The sequence below is a fragment of the Protopterus annectens genome, chromosome 6.part0, assembly GCF_019279795.1.
Source record: "Protopterus annectens isolate FY-2018-M chromosome 6.part0, PAN1.0, whole genome shotgun sequence".
NCBI lineage: Eukaryota > Metazoa > Chordata > Ceratodontiformes > Protopteridae > Protopterus > Protopterus annectens.
In genome coordinates, this window is record NC_056737.1 from 1,969,948,175 (window position 1) to 1,969,974,624 (window position 26,450).

Sequence of the window (26,450 nt, forward strand, 5' to 3'; positions counted from 1 at the left end):
ACGGGAACCGCAAATGGCCCAGGTCACGACGCCACTCCAACAGCTTTTAAGCACAAGCGTTCATCATAAACAGAATGCCGAAATAAGGCATGCTCCGAAAAGAACAAGTTGGCCAGCGGGGGCGCCAATGACCTGTCTCCCCACCATTCTTATAGTCCTCCCACTGTGGTGTGAATCTCGACAGTCACCCTCTGTAATATTATGACAGTCACTCCACTGTGGCACCGGAGTTGGTATATTTATGTAGGGAGGGTGTGGGGGTGGCGGGTAGGCGCCCCATACCTTTGTTTGTCGGAGATTTTAACTTTTTTTTTTGTTTTGTTTTGTTTTTTGTTTCTTGGCAGTGCCACGTGTACGCATCTGTCAGCCGGCCAGCTTCCTAATGACTGGCTTCAGCTACAACGCCCCAGAAAATCCTTGTTTTGATTAGATGAGCGTTAAGCAAAGCCGTCGCCCGCATATAAGTAGTTGACATTTTAAGCGACCGTTCATCAACCAAGTATGAGCACCAACCGGTAACCTTCTTACATTCTGCTTCCCTCTGAATCAATGTTCTGTTAATATTTATCCAGGTATGCCTCCACTCCACAAATCACACTGATCTTTACAATTTTGGTATCGCACCTGCGAAATGTTTAGCTGTTCTGGGCGCAGCGCTTTATAATCGCCAGTTGTGGTAGGCCTGTATGAAGCTGGATCCGATGGATCTTTACCCCTCTTGTTCGTTGCCACTGCCCTCTCCTCCTCTTCATCCTGGTAAAACCTTTAAATTTTTATCAAGTTTTTTCCCTATTAACTTTCAAGCTGCCGCCAGGAATAACGTTTATTCCTAGGAACTCCTGTAAATTAGTTGCATACACCCAGCCAGTTTTATCTGTCCTTCCTATCCTGTTGGTGAGCCTCATCTACCTCTAAATTAGGCATTGTTCTTCATTAACATTTCCATTTGTACCTTTTGTTGATTTCCATATTTCTGCTTTATACAAATTTTCGCCAAATTTCTAAGTATTTCAATAACTTCTACAGAGATCTCTTGTTGTCTTCCTTGTTTTGAAGCTCCTAAAACTTAGTGACTACCCTTTCCACTTTTTTTCGAGTTGGCGCTTTTAAGTTTTTGTGCTCTAGAATTGTCAAAAATAGTTGCTTAACAGCAATCTTTTACAGCTTTCATGCATATTATCGAGTAATCCATATTTTCCTGTTTAGCATTCTGCAGTTGCCTTTTTTCTTATTCTGAGATTCCCTATTTTTGCAATGCCAGACATTTTGTCAATCCCACTCTAAATGCATTCTTGCGTACTGTTTAGCTAGTTTAAACCGCTTTAATTTTGCACTGCTTAGCGATGTTTTCCAGAGTTAAATTTGGCCTGGTATCCTGGAATTTAATTCTACTGGCTGGTCCTTAAATTCTCGTTTTATCCGGTAAGTGGAAAGCACCAGTGTCATTTCATTTCACATTACCTTTGCATTTTTATTTTTAAGTTGGTGGCGTTGTTTGCCTCACAGTAAGTCTCTCGGTTGCGTTCTCAGCTAAAGCGTCTTCTGTGTGGAAACATCTCGCGTGAATGGACGTTACCTTTGTTGAAGGTTGTGCATCAGGGCTGGTAGCTTCGGCATGTAAAAACAGCCTACAATCATTAGCGGACTGGAGTTCTGCTGTGGCGGCCCGTAACGGGAAAAGCCGAGAAAACGCAAAAAATCACCGTACGCGCTGATCTGAAGTTATTGGTTTGCATTTCAAGACCTTCAATTAAATGCACACGAGATAAATCAAGCGCTTCGCCCAGTTTTGTATATCGCGGTGTAATATGTAAATTCGCCTCCCAAACTCCTATTAGTGAATTCACATCTTGGATGGCAAATATTTTCATAAATTTGTTTAAGCGTCTACCCTCCTTGTTTTGCAAACATTTTCCCATCTAGCCCCCAGACAGATCTTTGTTATTTTTGAGCCGTTAGTCTCCATCCGCCAAAGTAATATTCTTTGCTGAAAGCTGATTATTTCTCCCCAGAATTTTTCTTAAGCTCCATTATAACATAGCAGTTTTAGGGGTGTAAGTACATGCCGTATAAATCTTTCTCCTAGCCGGTAACCTCTGGTACTGCATCTTCCATTATTATCTTTTTCCCTCTACTGTCAGTATTGGAGCTCCTTACGAATTAATATAAATTTTCCTCTTTTCCTTTGCCTCAAATATTCCATCCGAATAATAACCATCACGAAAACGCTGCTTTATCAAATTCACATGTTCATTTTCTTTCCATGCGCAGCCTCCACCCAACTAAAGCTGTTGCACCACAATATAATTTACTATACTCTTTTTATATTTATCTATAAGACCATTTTAGATTAGAGGCGTATTACAGAAGCATCGTTTTCTGATATAGTTATTATTACCACCTTTATATGTAACGCTGTTTTTTGCTCAAATATCTCATTCCAACTTTAGTATGAAATTGACATTAACCCTTTTTCTCTGTACCTTTGGTTGGGGGTGGGTCCTTTCATCTTATTATCATCCCAAACCTTTTTCTTTCCCTTTGGGTCAGGGTTAGGTGTGTACATGGTTGGGAAGGTCCGGGCTTTTCTACTCATATTCCTCAGTTTGAACAAGAAGAAAAGACCCTGGAAGTAAGTGCAACTGATGCTCTTTTTATACCCACAACATCCAAATATCAGACTGCAACAAAGATCCACTAGCTGGGGTGATGGTGAAAGACTTGTATTCACACTAGCCATGAGCTTCTGCATAGCTGGGAAGACTCAAGTATTAGTATTACAATACTGATCTGCTAAACCACCCACAGATGTCCTTCATGGATGCATCTGCAGTCATAACAGAAATGGAAGTTGTCCTGTAGTCAGGCAGCCCTACGCAATCGACAGATTCCAAAGTCCGGGTCCGGCTTCGGCTGATGTCGCAAGACTTCCACCGACGGCGTCATCTCTGTTGGTCTTGAATTATAAAGCATCAGCCGACGCCCATTTTCCTCAGTCTTTCTTGCCGTGGCGCCGGAAGCAGAATCTGGTCGCAAGTCCGGCCCGGTCGGATCCAGAGATTACTGCTACCGAATACTACTTCTAAGACTTCTAAAGCTACAGTACCCACGTTGGGGACTCTTTCTTGCCTCAGCCGATGTCAGAAAAAGTTAACAATTGTTTCCAACCTGTGGGAAACAAATACCTCATAAAGATTTCCACTCTTACTGTTCAACTTTTGTTTAGGCTCCAGCCCACGGCAGCCGGCAGCCTGTTATTCGGCCTGTGCCCTCTTTCAACCGACGAGCGGCTTGGGCGTCGGATTCGGAGTTTGCAGAACAGTTTTCGGTTCTGATTTTGCGTACATTATGCCAAGGTCCGGATCCTCCGGGAGCTACCCAATCTACCAAAAACGCCAAAGATAAGGAGCCCGACACTCATACGGTCAGCGGTTTCAGCCGGCCGAAACCACGGTAAAGCAAACATGACAGTGTCTCTGTTTCGGCCGAAACCGAGAAAACTGATCAAAGTACAGCTGAACCTATTCTTACAGCTGAGGCCCCTGCTACAACTCTTGAATCGACCTCAGAAATTTTACCCACTACGGTGGTTGACTTATCAAACACCATCCCTTTGGATGTCTCTACCACAGGGCCTCTCAGCCCCCAGAGAAGAGACCTAGGGCAGAGCCCCCTGAGCCAGTGTCTTCTGATGATTCTGCTGATGAATCAGACATTACTGACCAGCCAGAGGCTCCCTTCTCCAATTTTGAAGATTCTGATGCTGAAGAATCCATTCCAGCTGCTTCCCCACCAGAAGAATTCTCCTTTGGCGAAACCTTGCATGCCATGCGAGAACAGTTCCAATGGCAGCAACAGGATTTTTCAGACTCCAGAAAAGACTTAGGACCTTTCTGCACCTCCCACAGCACAGGCCCTTAGCTATGCACCTCCTGTTCTCTCTGTGGTGGATGATGCTTTTCAATGATGTTTGCTCCGCTCCAGATTCTTTACCCCAGCCCCTGCCAAACCAGACAGATTTTACAGGGTGCCAGATACTCATCACCACCTTTACAAGGCCCCTTGCTGACCCAGAAACTGTATCCCAGGGTCCCAAGGCAGTAGCAGCTGACCACAGCTAAAACCCTATTCCTTCTGAAGAGCAAGGTCATTAGACAGATGGGGTAAAAGGTCTACACTTCAGCTACTCTCTCAGCTAGAGCTTTAAACTGTCAGTTTCACATGATACAATACCAAGAGTTTGTGCTTGATCAGTTAACTAAAAAACTAACCACTGATGAATCTCTTGATAAGAAATATGTATTAGAGATGGTAAATAACATACAACAGGTTAGCAACCATTCCTTAAAATGTGGCTATGATGCACTGGAGGCTTCATTTAGATCAGCCATGACAGTGATAAGAAGGCATGCATGGCTAAAGGAACAAGCTTTACCGGATCATGTTAAAGCTAAGTTGCTAGATGCTCCTATGGACAAGACAAGTTTGTTTGGTACACCTGCCCAGCAGGTTATGAAGAAAATGGAAGAAAAGGCAAAATCTGTTCAAACTGTTAAAAGATTTCTTGCAGGTTCAACCCCCAAGGTTTAACAGGAACTGGCCTGCCAAAAATTGGTCCTTTCCTGACTCCACAAAATTTCAAAGGGGCAGGAATAGACGTTCCAGAGGCAGAAACCAATCCAGAGGAGGTGCCTACAGAGGACGACAGTGGCAAGGTAACAACAGAGGCACAGACACAGCCACTGCCACTACATCAGCACAACCACAGTGACTTAATCCTAAATCCGCCTACCAGGGAACAAATAGCAGCTCCTCTAGGCGGAAAGTTAACCTTATTTTCAAAGAACTGGCACTACATAACAAAAGACAAGTGGATTTTTACAAACCATAGATCAAGGTTACGGTTTCACTTCCACACTTTACCAGTCAAAAGAGGAATGCCAAATCTACCTCCAAGGCTCTACGCCAGATAATGGAGTTAGCAAACATGAGAGCTGTGGAAAGAGTGCCAACAGCAGAACAAGGAAAGGGGTTCTATTCCAGACTATTCCTAGTTCCAAGAAAGGAAAAAGTTGGAGACCAATTCGACCTGTCCACCTTAAATACATACATCATTGTCCCAAAATTCAAAAATGCTGACCCCACAGCAACTTCTTCCCATGCTGGGCAAGGAGTCTTGGCTGGTAACTCTAGATCTCAAGGAGGCATACCTGCACGTCCCCATTCGACCAATCTGCAGAAGATACCTCAGATTTCTTGCAGGATCAGAGCACTATCAATTCTCAGCATTGCCCTTTGGCTTATCTACTTCAGAGTATTCACAAAATGCCTGGCATCAGTAATCAGCCATTGCAGACTACAGGAATTCAAATTTACCCATACCTGGACGACTGCCTGCTACAAGGGGACAACAAAAGCAAGCTGACAACAGATTTACAAAGGGTCATTTACTTGCTACAAGGACTGGGATACAGTCAATTTACAAAAGTCAAGGCTGATACCATCCCAAACAAGGACATTCTTGCTGAATTGGACACAGTACAACAAATGGCATTCCTGACTACAGAAAAACAAAAAGAACTTCCTCTTTACTTCTTGGCACTAACAAAACTGAACAAGTTAACAGCAAGAAAAATTCTGCAGGCCTTGGGCTTCATGGCATCATGCATAATCTTGGTCCCATTTGCCAGACTACATATGAAACTACAGTGGTACCTAAAGAATTTATGGTCCCAACACAGACACAGTCTAGAAACAGAAATCCCACTAATTCCATGCTTAAAACAGGAGTTCCTATAGTGGTGGGCTCAGGCATGCCAGTCAAACCCAGGCCTACCCTTTCGCAGATGTCAACCAAGCCAGACCATCACAACAGGCGCTTCCAGACCTAGGATGGGGGCCCACATGCTGGACAAATGCGTGCAAGGATTGTGGACACAGGATCAACTTCACCTGCACATCAATCTAAAAGAAATGCTGGCAGTAAAACTGGCAATCCAAAAGTTCAAACCATTTCTCAAAGAGGGCCAGTTGATGATAAGGACAGACAACACCACAGTCATGTGGTACATCAACAAACAGGGAGGCACTCATTCATACCCCCTATGCAGAATGACCTTGGAGCTGTGGACCCTGGCACTCAGCTACAACATTCAGTTACAGGCAATATTTGTACCGGGAAAGACAATACTCTAGCAGACATATTAAGCAGAACCACTTCGAGGCCCACGAATGGAAGCTGCACCCGGACATCTTCAAGACCATCTCAAAGAAATGGGGAATGCCACAGATAGACCTATTCGTGATCACCTCTCAATCACCAGCTCAAAAATTCGCACAAGGACATTCCACCCACTAGCATGGAAAGTGGACTCACTCTCCTTCAACTGGAAAGGCCTAACAGCATATGCATTCCCACCTCTTCCTTTGATACACGGTACTACTAAAAATCAAGGAAGAACGTCCAAGGATAATCCTGATAGCTCCAAACTGGCCAAGGCAACACTGGTACCCACTACTGAAGAGCATGTCTCGAACAATATGTGGCCAATACCCTGATGCCTTTGATGTTAACTCAGAACAACTACAGCATCATACATCCAAACCTAAAACGCTGCAACTGACTGCATGGAACATCACATAGCAGCAGCTAATCCAGAACTTTCCCAAAGAGTTAAAGACATTATTCTTGAAGCACGCAGACCTTCAACAAGAAGGAACTATGCTGGAAAATGGAAAAGGTTTGTCATTTGGAGTGCGGAAAAAGGAAGAGATGTGTCAAACATAGATATGGCTAACATTCTGGAGTATCTGGAAGAACGTCTCCATTCAGGCCTGTCCTACTCCTCCATCAAGATACATGCATCAGCTATTTCAGCAGAATACAGCTTTGATCCACCTGTTTTCGCACCCTTTGCTCAGGCAGTTCCTCAGAGGAATCAAGAATGTAAAACCTCCAAGGAAACCGCCATTACCAGCTTGGGATTTAAACTTTGTGCTAGAAAAGTTGACACTATCACCCTTTGAACCAGCAGCAACAGCAGACCCACAACACCTGTCATGGAAAACTGCTTTCCTACTGGCAATTACTTCAGCAAGGAGGGTTTCAGAACTACAGGCCTTAATGGCAGTGCAACCCATCCTAATCTTCCACCAAGATAGAGTGTCCATGAGGACTAATCCTACATTTATGCCCAAGGTGGTATCCAGAGTGTCTTTAAACCAGGCAATCCACCTACCTACCTTCTTTCCCAACCCACAAAACAGAGGGAAAGAATACTGCATACCTTGGATGTACATAGACAGCTACGCTTACTACTTGGACAGAACAAAAAATAGCAGAAAGACTGACCAACTTTTTGTAGCCTATGCAACAGGAAGGAAGGAAAAGCTATTTCAAACAGACAATCTCAAAATGGATAGGAAATTGCATACGATACTGTTACTCCTTCCATGGAAAACCAATTCCACAGAACATAAGACCTCATTCTACAAGGGCAACAGCCACTACCACAGCCTTCTTAGGAGTGGCAACCAAAGACATTATTGAGGCGGCTACTTGGACCTCCGTGCATACATTTGCCAAGCATTATAATTTGCCTCTATATTCCAGATCCCGAGCAGGGTTTGCCACTGCTGTACTGCAAGGGATCCTAAACACACCATAATCTACTTTTATCCTCCTCCCCTAGTTGGCTATGGTATTCTACCCACTTGTTATGAATGCAGATGCATCCATGAAGGACATAGTACAGTTTTGTACCTACCATAAATGTAGATGTCCGAACTGGATAGCATCTGCAGTCAGGATTACCCTCCCTCCTTCCCCTCTGTGGTACTCCTAGGGTGTTTACCCTCCTAATAGCTAGCTGTTGGGGGGGAGTCTTTTATGGTGTATTTGTTTGTATATATGTACATATATGCTTATTGTTGTGTTTACCTCTATCTATTTGGAAACATTGGCATCTATCCAAATTTTAGCCTGCAAGAGGGCTACTGGCATCTGGGGCAAGAAACACTGAGGAAAATGGCGTCGGCTGATGCTTTTATACCCGAAGACCAACAGAGATGACGTCGGGTGGAGTGCGACATCAGCCGAAGCCGGACCCGGACTTTGGAATCCGGCCGACTGCAGGGCTGCCTGACGACAGGACAACCCACTTGTTATGACTGCAGATGCTATCCAGTTCGGACATCTACATTTATGGTAGGTACAAAACTGTACTTTATGCTAGTTGGGGGGGACAACTTTACTTTTCTTCAGAACACATTGGAATAGCAGTCTGCCTGTTGGCAAATCCTTGTGGTGTAATACCACATACAGTAAATGAGTTTAAAATAAACTTTTTTATGTCATACCATGTATGACTATTTTTCCAAACATCTTCATTAAATTTTTACATATGACAAAGGCAATCTTACATGTATATAAATGAAAAACATACAAAATTATATCACTTTAGTTGCAGACACCATTGAACCAGCTCTAGTTGTAAATATTATACATCACTTATAAACCATCCAGTCATTATCAGTTAAGCATTATATAGCTCATTCAAATCCTGCCTGTTAAACCTCATTCCTGCTCTGCATATGTTGTTCCCACAATTCTCATTTTTTCCTATGTAGTTTAATCCTTTCCTTTTCTAAAGATCCTAATTTCAGTTGTTTTATCTCTCTTACAATATTCACTACTTCTAGTAAAGTTGGTCTAGACTTAGATTTCCATTTTCTAGTAATTGCTTTTTGGCAGCCACCATAATTAAACTCAGCAAGGCTTTACTATGTCTAGGCAGTCCCAATTATGTAGCATAACTCAAAAAATAATCTCCCCAATCAGTTCAATCTGCTCACCCAGCATCTCCGACAGAGCGGTCTGCAGGAAATCCCAAAAGTCTGCCAGCTCATCATACTTCCAAAAAATATGTTCAGAGCTACCTCTTTTTTGCCCTTCACACCTCCAACATTTGCTATCCACTTAAGGAAAAATTGTTTATAGATTCTACTTGGGGTATAAAATACCTATGTAAATGCTTCCAGGCAAAGATCCTAAATCTTCTAGACTTTGTTTCGTATTTGGGAGATATACGTATATCCCCCCATTGTCTCTTTGTGAATTGCTTATCCAGTCTCTCTTCCCAATGCTCTCTAAGCTCCTCTGATTGATTCTTATAATTATCATGCAATATTTTATATGCATTACTAATTATCCCTTTTTTAATGGCAACTTCAGTTTTAGATTGTATTAAAATCTCTACCAGTGCTGATCTTTCATTTAGGAGCCCCCTATTTCTTTCTCTTTGCCTACACTCTGACATCAATCCTTCTTAGGGAAGCCAATCTCTAACCTACATTCCAAATAAATTATTGGCCTCTTCCCATTCCATTACATTTCCCTTTATAGTTATTTGCTCCCAGTACCGTGTTTCCTTTGCCAGTTTTCTCCAGTAAATTCCAGCTCCCTCTTGCCTATTATCTGTATCCCTGACCACAGTCAACCCTGTCAACATCTCTTTTCTCCATTCTCGTGTTGGTTTGGTTCTTAGAATACTCCCTGCTGTTTTATGAATATAATACTCTGATTTTGGTTGTTCTCTTAAAGAGTCTGAATCCAAAATACCATCTTTCCTTATTTCTTGGTCTTCCTCCCCGTTTCAGCATCATTCCTTTCCACTTTGAATTGTAGTTTTCTGCTTGTGCTATGTATAAGAGCCTTAACTGTGCTGCTCTAAAATACCCCCTAAAATTAGGTAATCCCAGTCCACCTTGTTCTGTTGGTAGAATCAGCTTATCCCACTTGACCCTTGCTGTCTTCCCTTCCTAGATAAAATCCTTCAACTCTTTCTTAATTGCTGTCCACAACTTCTCCAGTTGATAAAAGTATGCCTGACCTATGTATAAGACTAAAGGAACTAAAAACATTTTAATGGCTTGTAACTTAGTATCTATATCCATATAACAAAATGTCCAGTTTTTCAATTTTTGTATTATCGTCTGTTTAGTCTCTTCCCACATGCCCTTAGCTGCCACCACAGAGTAATTTCTAATCTATACTCCTAAGTGCTTCATTTTGTCATGTCTCCATAAATATGGATATTGTTGGACCAATTCATGTGTGGGTACATAATTTACCGCTATTGCCTTCATTTTAGCTTCATTAATTTTGTATCCCAAGAAGATTTGAAATGGTCTTAAAATTTTCCACAACACTGTAATGTTAATTTCTGGTTTTGTCATGTATAAAATATCATCTGCAAATAGAGCCAGCTTTTCCTGACTGCCATACCAATTATATCCTTGAATTCCTGAGTCCCTTATTTTCTTTGCAATGGTTCTAAATCTAATGCAAACAACAAAGAGGAAAGCGGACAACCTTGCCTAGTTCCTCTACTCAGGCAAACATTATCGGAGAGGACCCCCATCTACTTTAATTCGTGCCTCCAATCCCTCATATATTCTTGTAATCAACCTTATAATTGTATCAGGGAAAGCAAATGTTTCCATTGCCCTGCTCATGAAGTCCCAGTGTCTTTTGTCAAATGTTTTCTCTGCATCAAGACCCACCAATAAAAGGTTCCCTATTAGATGAACGAACACTTAAAATGTTGAGTACGACATGCTCAACGGCTTTTAAGCAAACGTTCATCTAAGCGAAGCCCAAGAATGTCGAAATAAGGCATATCGAAAAGTTAAAGTTGGCCAGCAGTGAGGACGCCAATGACCTGTCTCACCATTCTTATAGTCCTCCACTGTGGTGTGGTCTCGACAGTCACCCTCTGTAATATTATGACAGTCCTCCACTGTGGTGCGATCTCGGAGTTGGTATATTTATGTAGGGAGGGTGTGGGGGCAGCAGGTGAAGCGCCCCACTTTATTTTGTTTGTCGATTTGTTTTTTTTTTTTTTTTGTTTGTTCTTAATGGTGTACAGTATACTGTATCTGTCAGCCATTGGCTTCCTGACGGCTGGCCAACTATAACTTTTTGAAAATCCTTGTTTCGATTAGATGAACGTTCGCTTAAAAGCCGTCATGCATGTCGTAGTTGACATTTTAAGCATTCGTTCATGTAGTATAGACACCAATAAAAGTGGCACCTTCTTACATTCTGCTTCCCTCTGAATCAATGTTCTGTTAATATTGTCAAATTTATGCCTCCACTCCACAAAATCACACTGATCTTTACAATTTTGGTATCACTTTTGCAAATGTTTTAGCCATTATAGACATAAACACTTTATAATCATGGTTTAGTATTGAAATGGGCCTGTTTGAAGCTGGATCCGATGGATCTTTACCCCCTTTAGGTATTACCGTTCCCACTGCCCTCTCCTCCTCTTAAAATACTGTTAAAACCTTCCAAATTTTTATCATTTTTTTTCCCTCCTAACTTTCAAGCTTCCATAGGAATAACATTTATTCCTGGGGACTTTATACACAGCCAGTTTTATCTCATCCCTTCCTATCCTGTTAGCAATTGAGCCTCATCTACCTCTAAATTGGGCGTATTAAATTCTTCCATTAAACATTTCCATTTGTACCTTTTGTTGATTTCCATATTTCTTTGCTTTATACAAATTTTCATAAAATTTCCTAAGTATTTCTAATACGTCTACAGGGTCTCTTGTTATCTTCCTTGTTACAAGCTCCCTAAACTTGGTGACTGCCCTTTCCACTTTTTGTTGCTCGAGTTGTGCTATAAGTTTTTGTGCTCTAGAATTGTCAAAAAAATAGTTGCTTAACAGCAGTCTTTCTAAACTCATGCATATTATCGAGGTAATCCCTTATTTTCTGTTTAGCATTCTGCAGTTGCCCCTTTTCTTATTCTGAGAGATTCCCCCTATTTTGCAATACTTGAACATTTGTCAATCCCTCTAAATAATTCTTGTTACTGTTTAGCTAGTTTTAAACTCCACTTTAATTTTATACCACTGCTTAGCGATGTTTTCAGAAGTTAAATTTATTTTCTCTAGTAGCTCCTGAATTAATTCTACAACCCAGTCCTTAAATTCCTCATTTTCATCCGGTAAGTGGAAAAGCACCAGTGTCTCATTTTCATTTCATTACCTTGCATTTTTATTTTCGTTGGTAGCGTTGTCGCCTCACAGTAAGATGCTGTCCGGTTCGATTCTCAGCTAGAGCGTCTTCTGTGTGGAAACATGCGTGAATGGGCGTACCTTCGTTGAAGGTTGTGCATCAGGGCTGGTAACTCGGCATGTAAAAACCAACTACCAATCATTAGCGGACTGGAGTTCTGCTGTGGCGACCCCTAACCGGGAAAAGCCGAAAGATGCAAAAAATCTGTGCATGATCTGAAGTAGTTATTGGTTGCATTTCAAGACCTTCAATGAAATGCACGTATTCCTGTGAGATATAAAATCTGGCTAGCCTAGCCCAGTTTTTGTATCGCAGTAAGTAATATGTAAATTCACTCCGAACTCCTATTAGTGAATTCACATCTTCTATGGTAAATATTTTCATAAATTTCTTCAAACGTCTACCCTCCCTTGTTATATTTTCCCATCTAGCCCCCCAGACACATCTTCATTGTTGCAAACCAAATTCTAGTCTCCATCTGTAAGTAATATTCTTTGCTGAAAGCTGATTATTTCTCCCAGAATTTTCTTAAGCTCCATTATAGCAGTTTTAGGGGGGGTGTAAATGCATGCCAGTATAATCCTCCTCCCTAGCCAGTAGCCCCTTAGTACTATGCATCTTCCATTATTATCTTTTTTCCCTCTACTTTCAGTATTGGAGCTCCCCTTGCAATTAATATAAGTACTCCTCTTTTCCTTTGCCTCAAATATTCCATCGAATAACCATCCTGAAAACCTTTCTTTATCAAATTCACATGTTCAGTTCTTTCCATGTGTGTCTCCTGTAGCGTAGCTATTTGCACCCTACATTTGTTAATATAATTTACTACTCTTTTTTATATTTATCTGTAAGACCATTTAGATTGAAAGACATTACAGAAAGCATCATTTTCTGATATAGTTATTATTACCACCTTTTATATATAACTGCTGTTTTGCTAAATGTCTCATTCCAACTTTCATGTTACATGTATATACTGTTTGGCAGGTTGGTCTTTTATACAGTTGTTTCATGTCACATCCATTTGTGCCTATGTCACATGTTACATAACTTTTTTTTTTTTTTGAAGCCCTCAAACAGAACAAACAACCACAAAACTATGTACAACTTCAAATATTGAAGTTTTTGCTTCCTAACAAGAACATAAGTTCTAAGTTGATAGCTACACAAACATGCTAAAGTTAATCAAAAAATAATGGTTAGTCTTGCTAAGATGCATGGTGCATGCAGCCTGTGCTATTGGAAAGTACTGTTTGATTTTTTTACGCGTGTGTGTGTGTGTGTGTGTGTGTGTGTGTGTGTGTGTGTGTATATATTTTATATATATGTATATATATATATATATATATATATATATATATATATATATATATATTTATATATATGTATATATATATTTTTTTTTTATTATTTTACATTTGTTTGCCGGGAAAGTCCGACTGGAACAAGGTCCATTTACAACGGAAGCCCCGGGGAGAACAGCTCCATAACATAATGCTACAATTACAACAAATGACAAAAAAATTTCTGTATAGAGGCATATATGCAATCAGAGCTCCATGTCTTTATATGACAACACAATCCACGAATAACAGAAAATTAATATAAAGTGGCATATATACAGTCTAGGAGATTTTTCGTTCCTTAGTTTGATTTGAGCAAGCTTGGTATACAGATAGCAAAACTTTGAATTCCCTATTGGTAGTACAAAGCATAAAAATGAAGGAATGAAATTTGGAAAATAATGCTATTCGAGCGATATATCATAGCATGAGAAATAGTTTGTAGCATAGTAGTTTCTGATAGGGAGTACAGAACAGCTGAGGTAAGCAGAGGAGATGAGGTGTGGCAAATTAGGAGGAGAGCAGAAAAGGTGTTATAATATTCAATATTATTTTTCATTTACATGCTTTGTAATAAACTTGTTACTGGATAACGACACCACATATAACTAAAAACTTTTTATTTCTCTAGTGCCTCAGCTACAAATAGCCTTCAAGGAGTAAAGTACACAAATTCAGCAGTCATTTTTATAATACCAGCAGCTTCAATCAAGTAACAATTAAACAATAAGAACATCAATTAAAACTTTTAAAGTGACCATGTCTAATTTCATATAACACTTTTCCAGCAGCATTCAGTATTCAGTCCCTTCAGTATCAATGTTCCATATTTTAAAATAAATATTGTTTCCTTTTTCAAAAGATTGTATTTATGAACTTCCTTATTATTATTTTTTAAACAAACTTGTTCTAAAATAGTTGCCTTAAGTCCTTCGGGATCTCCATTATGGTAACTTCTAAAATGCTGGGCTAAGGGGTCTCTATCTTACCTGACCTGATGTCTCTCAAATGTTCTAACAGTCTAACTTTAAATATTCTTTTTGTTTGTCCAATATAGAACATATTGCACGTGCATTTAATAGCATATACCACCTCTTCTGTTCTACAATTGTATTCCCCATTTACACTAAAAGGGATGCCATTTATGGTCTGAAAAGTATTTACTATATAGGGACATCCCCTACACTTTCTACAAGATCTAGTCCCTTTATTCCAAAGCTGCACAGACAAATTCATGTCTGGCCTTAGAAATTTAGTGTGTACCACCAGATCTCGTATACTTCTGCCTCTTTTGTACGAGAATACTAACCTTTTATTCACCAGCCCATCTAAATCATCAAAACTTCTCAAGAATTCCCAATAATGGAGCATGGTCTGTTTAATATTCTCACTCAAGACATTATATCCTAAAACTAAAAATAAAGTGTCTGTATCCATTTTATTCCTTCTATTAACACATTCCCTTCCATATTTTATTATTTTATCTTTTCCATATCTAATATTTAATACATTTTCACATCATATCTTTTGTTCCTGAACATTGCTGCAGTCTGTTCTAGTTCTTTTTAAAAACACTCTCATCATTGCACAATCTTCATATTCTTAAGAATGCCCCAAATGGTAATGATTCCAATGTATGCTTTGGGTGACAACTAGTACCAATTAAAAATTGATTCACCTCATTAAACCTCCTATGTATACTCATTTTTATACACGCACCTGCTACTCCACGCAATTTTATATCTAAGAATGAAACTTCCTGTCCACATTGTAAACCATCAAATGCTATCTGAAACCTATCCCGTTGTATTGCTTCCACAAAATGTGGTACTAAGTGTACACCATCCTCACATAAAAAAACTAAATTATCAATAAACCTAAAATAAAATCTTACATATTTTTTCTAAAAAAGAATTGTATACATATATATATATATATATATATGTGTATATATATATATATATATATATATATATATATATATATATATATATATATATATTCTCTTTCCATCATACCCATAAAAAGATTGGCGTACATGGGAGCAAAGGGAGAACCCATTGATGTTCCTTCTACTTGATGGTATATTTGATCTTCAAAGTAAAAAAAAAATTATTTTCCAAACTAAATTGTATTAACTCTAAACTATAATATGTTAAGGGACTGCTACCTATTTGAAGTCTAAGGGCTTCAAGCCCAAAATTGTGTCTGATGTTAGTATAAAGGCTCTTAACATCTAATGTTATCCAGTACATTCCATCCCTCCATTTAACATTTTTAACTTTCTCTAAAAAAAATCAAGAGTATCTTTTAATGTAGGATGGAAGCTGAATTACTTCTTTTAATAACACTTTATGTAATATAACACCCACATTGTGTAGAAAATATTTAGTAGCAGAAACTACCTGGTGGATTCCTTAAGTCTTTGTGGATTTTGGACAAAGAATAAAAATAAGCGGGCCCTGTTCCTTCGCGTGTAAGTTTATTGGTAACATCACTATCAGTCCAGTAACCTAATCTCAAGCCTTTTTGAATTAAATGCGTATAACTTTTCTTTGCTTCTTCTATTCTGTCTTTATTTACTGTCTCATATATTGTCCTATCATCTAACAATTCTAGACACATTTTTAGATATTGTTCATAATACATTACCACTATTTTACTACCTTTGTCTGAAGGTTTAATAATTAATTCTCTTTGTTTGGAAAAATTCGCCAAAGCTAACCATTCCTGTTTTGACAAATTATATTCAACATTATTTTAACAACATATCTAATTCAAAGTCCACTATAGAATGAAATTTTTTAATGCCTTCGTGAATACAAGGTGGCATAAACTTGCTCTTACTACTAACAGATGAAGTGTCTATGAGACAGTATGCATTAATTTCACTATTACAAGAGATAAATGAATCAAAAGAATCAGTTTCAAGAAGGCTCTCATCACTATCCCGCATACTACTATAATCATTCTCATTATTTGTTGACACAATGCATTGCGTGTTAAAATAATACCATAGATGCAATTTTCTAACCAACTTATACAATTCAATTTTACATTCATATTGTTTCAGTATTACTGTTGGCACAAATTTCAAACCATTCTTTAACACATTGCATAGATGTTCATTTAAAGAAGAAACAGAAATTCACTGTAAAATTTGGATTATTCAACAGTCAATACCATTTGGTTCCCTTGTTATTCCGCCATTGCCGCTGTTGGCCCCCTCTCTGGGGCTCACGTTCTGAGTAACTTTTTTTCTGTTGCCTGTTATTCTCACCATACAAACAAAAATTATCCTGCATGTAATGTCCATTCATTGGTGTAGGGAGGGTGGGTAATCTCTCACATCTTCCCCGTCACTATGATACCTTATATTTTCACTCGAAGACACTTCCATGCTGGTATAATTTCCATTGGTCTCTCTTCTTACACCCACCCCTTCCTCAAAACGGACCCAAGATCTGGATCGGCGATTGGTTTGTCTAAAAAAGGCAGTACCTTTCTCATAATCTCGAAGGTCTCTTTGAATTTTATGCATTTTTTTGTTCCATTAACTTTTTCTCAAATGCACCTAATTTTTCTTGAATCTCACACAAACAGGATTCAAAACGTGTTCTCTCTATTAATGTCACTAAGTTATTGCAAACATCGATGATATCTTTTTTAATTGTACACAATTTTATCACATCCCGTTCTACCAGGATGTTAGTACATTCCTTAGAACAGAGATGTGCTGCTTTTTCCCCAACGCTGTTTAAACGGTTTATCATCGGGTTTTGTTAAATCAAAAGGCAAAGATGGATATTTAACCGCTCTCAATCCCGGAGAGCTATGTCCAAGTCCAGATATCTCTGCAAACTTGTCTGATTGTAATATGTAGCCATCTCTTTGTTCATTAAATTACTCAGTTTATTAATTAAGGTTTTTACCTCTGGTGGAAAGTCCATAGAACGTTTGCCAACTTTGGAAAAAGGATTAACAACACGCTTATTTCTCATCGCTGCCAAAAATCTTTCCCATACAGGCATAGATGATCCTTCACTGCCCGTTAATCTCTCAACTCGATCTCTCTCATAATCCATATTGGAACTAAGAAACCCATCCATTGTTCACGGAGAGGAACACAAATTCTCCTCTCTAAAAATCTGTGGAATATTCGCTGCTGGGTCACTGGCCATCAAAACAATACAGCTAAACAACACCAAGAATAAGTGCTTTGACACAAATGACACCACATATAGCCAAAAGAACTTTTTATTTCTCTAGCGCCTCTGCTACAAATAGCCTTCAAGGAGTAAAATACACAAATTCAGCAGTCATTTTTATAATACCAGCAGCTTCAATCAATTAACAAACAATAAGAACATCAGTTAAAACTTTTAAAGTGACCTTGTCTAATTTCATATAACACTTTTCCAGCAACATTCAGTATTCAATCCGTTCGGTATCAGTGTTCCATATTTTAAAATAAATATTGTTTCCTTTTTCAAAATATTGTATCTATGAACTTCCTTATTATTATTTTTTAAACAAACTTGTTCTAATATAGTTGCCTTAAGTCCTTCGGGATCTCCATTATGGTAACTTCTAAAATGCTGGGCTAAGGGGCTCTCTGTCTTACCTGACCTGATGTCTCTCAAATGTTCTAACAGTCTAACTTTAAATATTCTTTTTGTGTTTGTCCAATATAGAACATATTGCACGTGCATTTAATAGCATATACCACCTCTTCTGTTCTACAATTGTATTCCCCATTTACACTAAAAGGGATGCCATTTATGGTCTGAAAAGTATTTACTTTATAGGGACATCCCCTACACTTTCTACAAGATCTAGTCCCTTTATTCCAAAGCTGCACAGACAAATTCATGTCTGGCCTTTGAAATTTAGTGTGTACCACCTGATCTCATATACTTCTGCTGTGGCGACCCCTAACGGGAGCAGCCGAAAGAAGAATACTTTAAAAGTTTTAATTGATGTTTTTATTGTTTAATTGCTAATTAATAAAAATTCATGGGCGGCGCAGTGGTGCAGCAGTTAACATTGTCGCCTCACAGCAAGAGGTTCTCCGGTTCGATTCTCGGCTGGGGTGCCTTCTGTGTGGAGTTTGCATGTTCTCCCTGTGTTTGCGTGGAGTTTGCATGTTCTCTCTGTGTTCGCGTGGGTTTCCTCCGGGTACTCCGGTTTCCTCCCACGTTCCAAAGACATGCATCTGGAGCATTTCTCCCCGGGCCTCCGCTGAAAACAGGCTCTGTGGAACCTAGTCGGACTTTCCCGGTCAACAAATGTTAAATAAATAAAAAATTTATTGAAGCTGCTGGTATTATAAAAATGACTGCTGAATTTGTGTATTTTACTTCTTGAAGGCTATTTGTAGCCGAAGCGCTAGAGAAATAAAAAGTTCTTTTGGCTATATGTCGTGTCGTTTGTGTCGAAGCACTTATTCTTGGTGTTGTTTAGCTTGTTATTGGATAACACCTAGGGTTTTTACCTAGTCATTTCCCTATGCAAGCATGGGGGAAAAAGCACTTTTTTTGTCATACTCGATAGGGTTGCCAGCTGTCCGGTTTTTGACCGGACTATCCGGTTTTCAGTGAAATTGTCCAGTGGAAAAAAAATCATCAAAACCGGACTAATGAAGTCCGTTTTTTTTTTTTTTTTTGTGCAGTCAGGAGTCAAGGAGGACTGAAAAGTAAAAAGACTGAAACGTATGCAAATTCAATTATGCTATGCAGACACAGTGCAAATTACCGCCGCCCGTGTTCTCTCTTCTCTTCCCTTTTCCTTTAAGTACGGGCCGGCTTTAGTCATCAATCAGCTCATGCGTGCGTGCTTATTCCATTCACCAGTGTGATGGAATGGAAATAAATTGCGCGGAAATTTTAAGCAGCACAAGGGAATAAAAGTGAACAGCTCTCTTCTTAGGAACATCTTGCCCAGAATTGCAATGGCTTTGCTTTCACAAGGTACTGGATAACAGATTATTACTTACCTCTTGAAAATGTTACCTGCATACCAATGGTACCTATAGGTTTGCTGTGTGTGGCCAACGGGATGAATTTGTTATCGTGTGTCAGAAATTAACTGCAAAGTTTACAAACAGGGTTGTAAGGCAGCATGCTTCTTGGCATCTCTACTAGTTTCTTTTTTTTTCTGTTTGATTTTTTATTTGTATTTAAGAAAGATTTTTAAAAGCAGCGATTGCACAATTATTTTCTGCTGTGTTGTGTCTTCTTTATCCGTACTGATCTAGATTGATAACATTAACAGCTTGGACATATATGTTTGTATTACTATTTGTATCACAAGATTTTAGCATTAAAATGAGAAAATGTTTCAGCTAAGCAAAGATTCAAATGACAGAAAAACTGCATTTCGTTTTTTTTTTTTTTATGGGGGGGGGGGGGGGATGTAGCAGATTAACAAAAGCCTATCACTTTTTTGTCAGTGTGAGATGCACAAAGTGCAACACTAGATACCAGTAGAAGCTATAAGTCATCTCTTGTCTTTTTGTCTGCGTTGGGGGGGGGGGGGTGTCCGCAGTGCAACTCTTCCAACAAACTCTCCTGTGTGCATGTATCTCCTTATCTCCCCTTCCTCATTGTCTGACTGTCTGTCTTCTTCCCACTGTCCCGCTTTCTCTTTCAGTATGGAATTGCCTATGTTTTTGTTTCATCTGTTGAGTCTAATCTGAATCCAATCTGCTGCCTTGAAAGGACTCATAAGCCTCTTGTATATTGTAAGCTAATGCAATTACATGCTGAGCACAGAAATAGTGAGCCAGTTGGCCTTTTTTCCATCTGCTTCAGAAAACCGGTATGAAATGACTAGAGCAAACCCTGAGAAGGGGAGGCTGACCCTAGTAAGAAGTGCTTTGCTGTCGTTTCAGATGAGCTCCTGCTGCAGATGTGCACTTGACAGGACAGGACGAATGAGGCTGTATGATCTTGGCTGGGATGGATAATTTGTTACAATGGGTTTAGAGAGTTCTGAGCACCAGACACTAACTGTTAAATTTTATGAGCAGGTTTATGTTGTGAGGAAGGCAAAGTAAGCAGTAATAACATTTTCTGATGTACTGTACATACATCTGCATCATGCATTATGTGTATTTTTGCACATAAAGGAACAGATACACATTTCTAGTGTTGTGTAGTTGTGCTTAGAAGAATACAATGTTTGTCAGTAACTGTTGTAAAAATGTTAAACCTAAGGACTAGGTGGCCTTAAATTACCTCTCAGTACCTTGAATGTTTACATGTGGCACAACCATGTATTTTATTCAAATCCATATTATACAAAATGTATTTGTTTAGTTACTTGGACTTTTGACAAGAACCAGTCATAAATACTTTCAAGGAACTAACAGTTTTTCACTTAACTAGGAGCGCGAAGTTCCATTGATTTGTATGCAGTGTATTCCTTGCAAAAGGGTGTGGGTGGAAGGAATAACAATAAGAAGAAAAGACATTCCATTAAGCGTCATAAAAACTAAAAGGAGGAGAACGTATTAATAGCATACACTGCAAACTAGCAGGTGAAATTCCTCTGTTTCTACTTACGATGCTTAGACTTCACTCCCACCCCACCCATTGCAAAAAAATGATTGAAAGATATGTAATGAGATGCATTTATTTTTTCACAGTTGGCCTGCAGAATCCTGCATGAAGAAAGCTACTATTTCTTTTGTTGGCAGAGTGTAGTGACAGGAGGGAGACCTCTAGGAAATGGCAGAAATTGGGTTTTTGACCATGTAGTCAGTTTTATTACTGGGCTCAGTATTGCTCTCCTGAAAATAAAGATGTGTTTTTTCATAATTTGTGTACAGTTTATATTACCAAGCACATGGGTACCAATTCACCTCTTCCCAGTTTAGCACTTCAAGCAAAGAAGACTGCTACATCTGAGTTCAGATTGAATTTTTATTCCATTTGTTGCATCATGGCAAGGTGCATGCATGTGTGTTGGTTGACTAGGTGTCTTGGGCTACTCTTGGTTGTAGTTAGCCGAGCATCTACTGTATTTTGAACATTTTGTTGCCATTTACTTTGTAACAAAGTGTGGAAAGCTTTCATTTCCACGTGGCCATTTAGGAGTTTTGAGATCAGTTATAATGCATACAGCCCAGAAATGGAAATTTTTGTTTTATTCTTTAAATTTAATCTGCCCAGTCTTCAGAAACTAAGACAAAATGAATAACTATGTGTTCCAATATCAAATAAAGCTTGCACATTTTCAAAGCATAGTATTTTCCTACAGATTCCACCCTGTTATCATGTACAAAGGCTTTTTTTATATATTTTATAATGTATAAGTGAATTAATTGAAGACTGACCTAAACCATTACTTTTTGCAAAAATTCATAAAAATTAAAGAAATGTCACTGATTTTAAGTGTGATATCTATTGGATATATGCGGTAATTCTAATGTGTCCATTATTGTTAGTTCCCTGTGAGATTTTTACCTTTTTACTTTTAAATAAATTCATATACATGCGCTCTATATTTTCAGCTTAGCTTTTAGCTGCCTTGGAAATAATGACTGATCACTGCAAATATAACTTTTGTGAAGCAACTTCAGAAATAAAACAGATGAAAGTAGATTTTTTTTTTCCTTTTCTGGTTGCTGTGTATCTCTAAAGAAGAATGCTGCGAAAATCCCATGTTGACTTTAAAAATTAAGATATGAATAAAAGTTTAATTGCTGTTTGCATACATTATTCTGGAGATATCTTATTCTGCAGACTTGGGTTCCAGCACTAAAGCGTAAACAGCATATTGCAGAGAAAATATATGTGCAATGATAGGGTTAGCTGACTTATATTACATATATGATGTGAGAGATGATGAATTTCAACCATGGAAATTGGATAATTTGATGGCTTAGTTCACTGAAAGACAGCTCTTCAGCTCATGACAGACTTAATAGTTTTTCTCTCCTCAACAGGGAGTCAGACTAACAGTGAACATTAAACATGTAAAGGCAGATTAATCTATTTAGTACTATAATAAGCCAACTGCTTGCTCTGTTACCTTTGTATATAACGTTTTTTTATTTCTGCGTATATCTGACTGCATTTTTGTTGATGTTTAATGTGGTAAACTGCTGCCCAGTCTCTTAATGTTGCAAATGTTTATATCATGTTTAAAGTAAAGCTTATTCGCTGTGCATTTTGCAAGTGATATTTGATCTGATTGGTACTATTGCCCAAATGGAATTTATTCTGAACTGCATTTGAATTATTTAGCTACTGTATTGTTTCTTCTTTGAATTACATCTGTTTCTGAGTAGCTATTGTGTTTTATGTTTAGCATACTATCTTCAGACTCTGACACACTAACAGGCTTGCAATTCAGCTATCTGCTGCCTTCTTTTTTACTGGTCTTTTCTTTTCATTCTTTTACCCTTTTTCTAACCTTTCTATGTCTACTGCTTTTTATAATGGATATCCTCTCCTTGTATTATCTAACCTATCACATTCATTTCTATACTGCTCTTACTGTTGTATTAGATAGATTTACAGGAGCAAATCTGAAATGTAATTAACTTAAGAGGAAGTTTTTTATTGCAATTCCTTTAAAATTATATTGCTTAAAGCTGTTGAATGTGGTTAAAATATTTTAGAATGATAAAACAGGGCAAACTTATTTGTTGCCATAGTATCTCTCCTGTTAATATTACTAACTATTTTGATATAATGCTCTATAATTGAGGGTTAGCTGTGGTTAATTGTTATTTGTGACATACTGAGATTGGTATAGCAAAGGTATGTAAATTGATGACCCAGCTAGTTTTCTGACCATCCACTAGTTATCCACACTAAGCATATGCTCTGTAGCTTTCTATAAAATGCATAGGTTCATTTTTCAAAGGCTGCAAGACCAATTGTGTCATTATATATTGTTTTATACTAAACATGTATTTTCAGACCATGCTATACATTTTCAGGTCTGTTTTATTGATGTAAGATATGATTGTTGTTAATACGTGTAATTTCTTAGAACATTTTAAAATTTTCTCATCTTAAACTTGGAAAACAATGTACAATGCTGTTTCGGTGAATGTGAGATTTAAAGGCAGAGTAGTTTTAATGCTACGTCTGTTTTCATTGTGAGACTGTATTGCTTTGTTTAGCAAATGTGTATCAGTGGTTTGTACTATAAAATTTGAAATAAATGTTTTAAATTAAATCAAAATATCTGTAATCACTGTAGAAGAAAAGAAGAAGACAGTATGCACACTGAAAGTTTTGAACAGTGTTTATGGCAACTGGGGAGAAATCGGCTGAAATCAGGCATCCAGAACAGAAAAAGAGGGTATTCCCTCTGTTCAGCTGATGTCACAGTGATGTCACAAAATGGGAGGGGCATGGTTGGGAGAGGGGTGGGAGTGGGTGGAGTTATGAGTGATGTGAGGGGCGTGACCTTAGTCCGGTTTTAGCCACAAAGAAACCTGGCAACCCTACTCTAACGAGAAGCTTCCACTCTCCCCCATCTCCTCCACATCTCATTTTTTTTTTCATTGCAATGCCTACATTTCTCAAAACTGAACAAAGACAAAGATAAAAGAAGGGTGAACAAGAAAAAACAAAAGCACCTGTTTATATTAGTATCCCCATTGCATTTAAAAAAACTGAAAGAACTTTACTTCAACACTAACTGGTTTTGTATTATTTTTAAAGCTGTCATACCTGGGAAAACCTGATTGTTTTCAGGGAACATTATGTCCTAGTCAATTTCTCTCTTCTTTTTTCTTCTTTTCCCCCAGCCAATCCCCTTCCACCAGACTGTCTCCAGTTTCTCTCTGTCAGATTGTCTCTATGGAGACATGAACAGCAGCTAGCAAGCGCTAGAAAAAAACTTATAATATTCATTATTCTATTTTTCATTTACTTGCTCTCTGTTTTAAAACAAAAGTCCTTAATCAGTCATTTCCCCATGCAAGAATGAACTTTGTCATGCCCCTTTAAGCAGGCTCCCTTTTTCCTTTTTGTTGATCCTTACATTTCCTATGTTTCTCAAAACTGCACAAGAAGAAAGAGAAGAGGGGAGAAAAATAAAAACAACACGTGTTTGTAATCCCCATTACACACCCCAAAACAGCATGCAAAGAAAACCATGCAACACAGATACAAATACTATTAAGAAAAGAAAGTGTTTTCTTCACTTACAGTTAGCGTTCATCCCTCTCTTCCCCTCCCCAAAGCATTTGTCTGAACATAAATGACATGAAGTAGAGCATATACTTGAGTCCCCCACTCAGCAAACAAATTTTGAAGAAGTCCAGTTTTTCCAGATTTTCTTATGCTGTCAAATTTCACAAATATAATTAATGCTTTTCCTCCCACATCGCAAAGACATGCTGTAGGTGGATTGGACACTCTAAATTGGCCCTAGGTGTGAGTGCGTGCATGTGTGCCTTCTGTGGAAGGTTGGGCGCCGGGCTGGCAACTCGACACTGTAAAACTCCACTGCCAGTCATGAGCGGACAGGTGATCCGCTGTGGCGTCCCCTAACCAGGAAAAAGCCGAAAGAAGAAGAATAATCCCACATTAAGTTACTGATTATATTACTGTTTTTCTCCATCACCCAAATCCTGTCTGTTTCATTTCCAACGTACTCTCGATTCTTGTAGTCAGCTGTCTTGCTCCCATCCTACTCTCCCAACATTTTCCGTTGAAACACTGGAAAAGGTTTCAAAGGTGTAGTCTCTGCGGTCTTTATTACCAGAGGAGCAAGAAGCCAAATCTTTGTTTCACAGCTCAGTTTTTGTTGGACAAACTTTTGTGTTTCCTTCTTAGGATGCACTTCATCAAAAAATGATTTTGTCCCTCCAGGGAAGAATACCTTGAAGACAGCTGGATACAGCAGTTTGAATCTCACACTTGCATCTCTGCATTCTCTGAGTAGAGGGATGAATTTACTTCCTTTTGCCTAGTTTGCAATGACTGATCATTCTCCACAAACATTCTGTTGTCACCTACTTTTAATATTTTGTCCTTCTGCCACAGTTTTGACAAAATCAGTTCTTTCTGCTGGTAGGATTGCGTATTAAAGGTCTAGGTTGCTTTCTGCTAGATTTAGAGCATACACACGATGTGCCTGTTGAAGCAATAAGTCCTGCTCTGGAATACCAGTCCAGTTGCTTATTTATGTTTTCATAAATTTAATGCAGTCTGTTCCTTCCAGCTTCTCTGGTATAGCTGAAAATCTCAAATTTTCCTATGTACTCTGTCCACTAATTCTATTATTTTTTAAAACATCACTTCCTGAGCAGTGTCATATTCAGCCTGTCTTTTCTTCATTTCCACCTCTGATTTTTGCAGCTTTATCATCTCATCTGAATATCTGTTTAAAGCTTCTTCTATTTGTTCCATCCTTTTGTTTGTTTTAATATACTCCATCAGTGTTTTGTATATTTTAACCAGAGGTGGTGGTGCTGCGGTAGCGTTGTCGCCTCGCAGTAAGACGCTGTCCGATTCGATTCTCAGCTAGAGCATCTTCTGCGTGGAGATGTGCGTGAATGGGCGTACCTTCGTTGAAGATTGTGCGGCAGGCCTGTCAAGCTGGTACATAAAAATCAACTGCCAATCATTAGCGGACTGGAGTTCCACTGTGGCGACCCCTAACCGGGAAAAGCCAAAAGACACAAACAAACCAGTGCTGTATGCAGTTGTCTTATATCATCCTGTAGGTTATTGGAAGTCATGTCTGAAAGTTGCATTACTTTTTGCTGAACAGCTGCAGAACTCTCCCTAGTCAGTGTTTCTTCCTCACTTTTTGTAGCTGATTTTTTTTCAGGTCTTCTCTATTTCTTTATTCCTGGCATCCAGGCAGTGTATTTACTTGCCAGTTACTGAAATTCACCCATGAACACAAATCTACTGGCCTTCTCTGCTGAGTTTCTGTTATCACACTGGGAGAGCTAAAAACAAGCTGTTACTCAGTGTGCAGCCATCTTGGACTCTTCCATACCATGTATGACTTTTGGTTTAATTTCATTTAGCCATG

At 38.7% G+C, this 26,450-nt stretch overlaps 1 protein-coding gene across 1 annotated transcript in view; it reads left to right on the top strand.

Moving 5' to 3' along the window:
* The window catches only part of SESTD1 (SEC14 and spectrin domain containing 1), a 1,957,182-nt gene that overhangs the window by 1,191,878 nt on the left and 738,854 nt on the right, over positions 1-26,450 (top strand). The gene's annotated exons all lie outside the window — the stretch shown is intronic.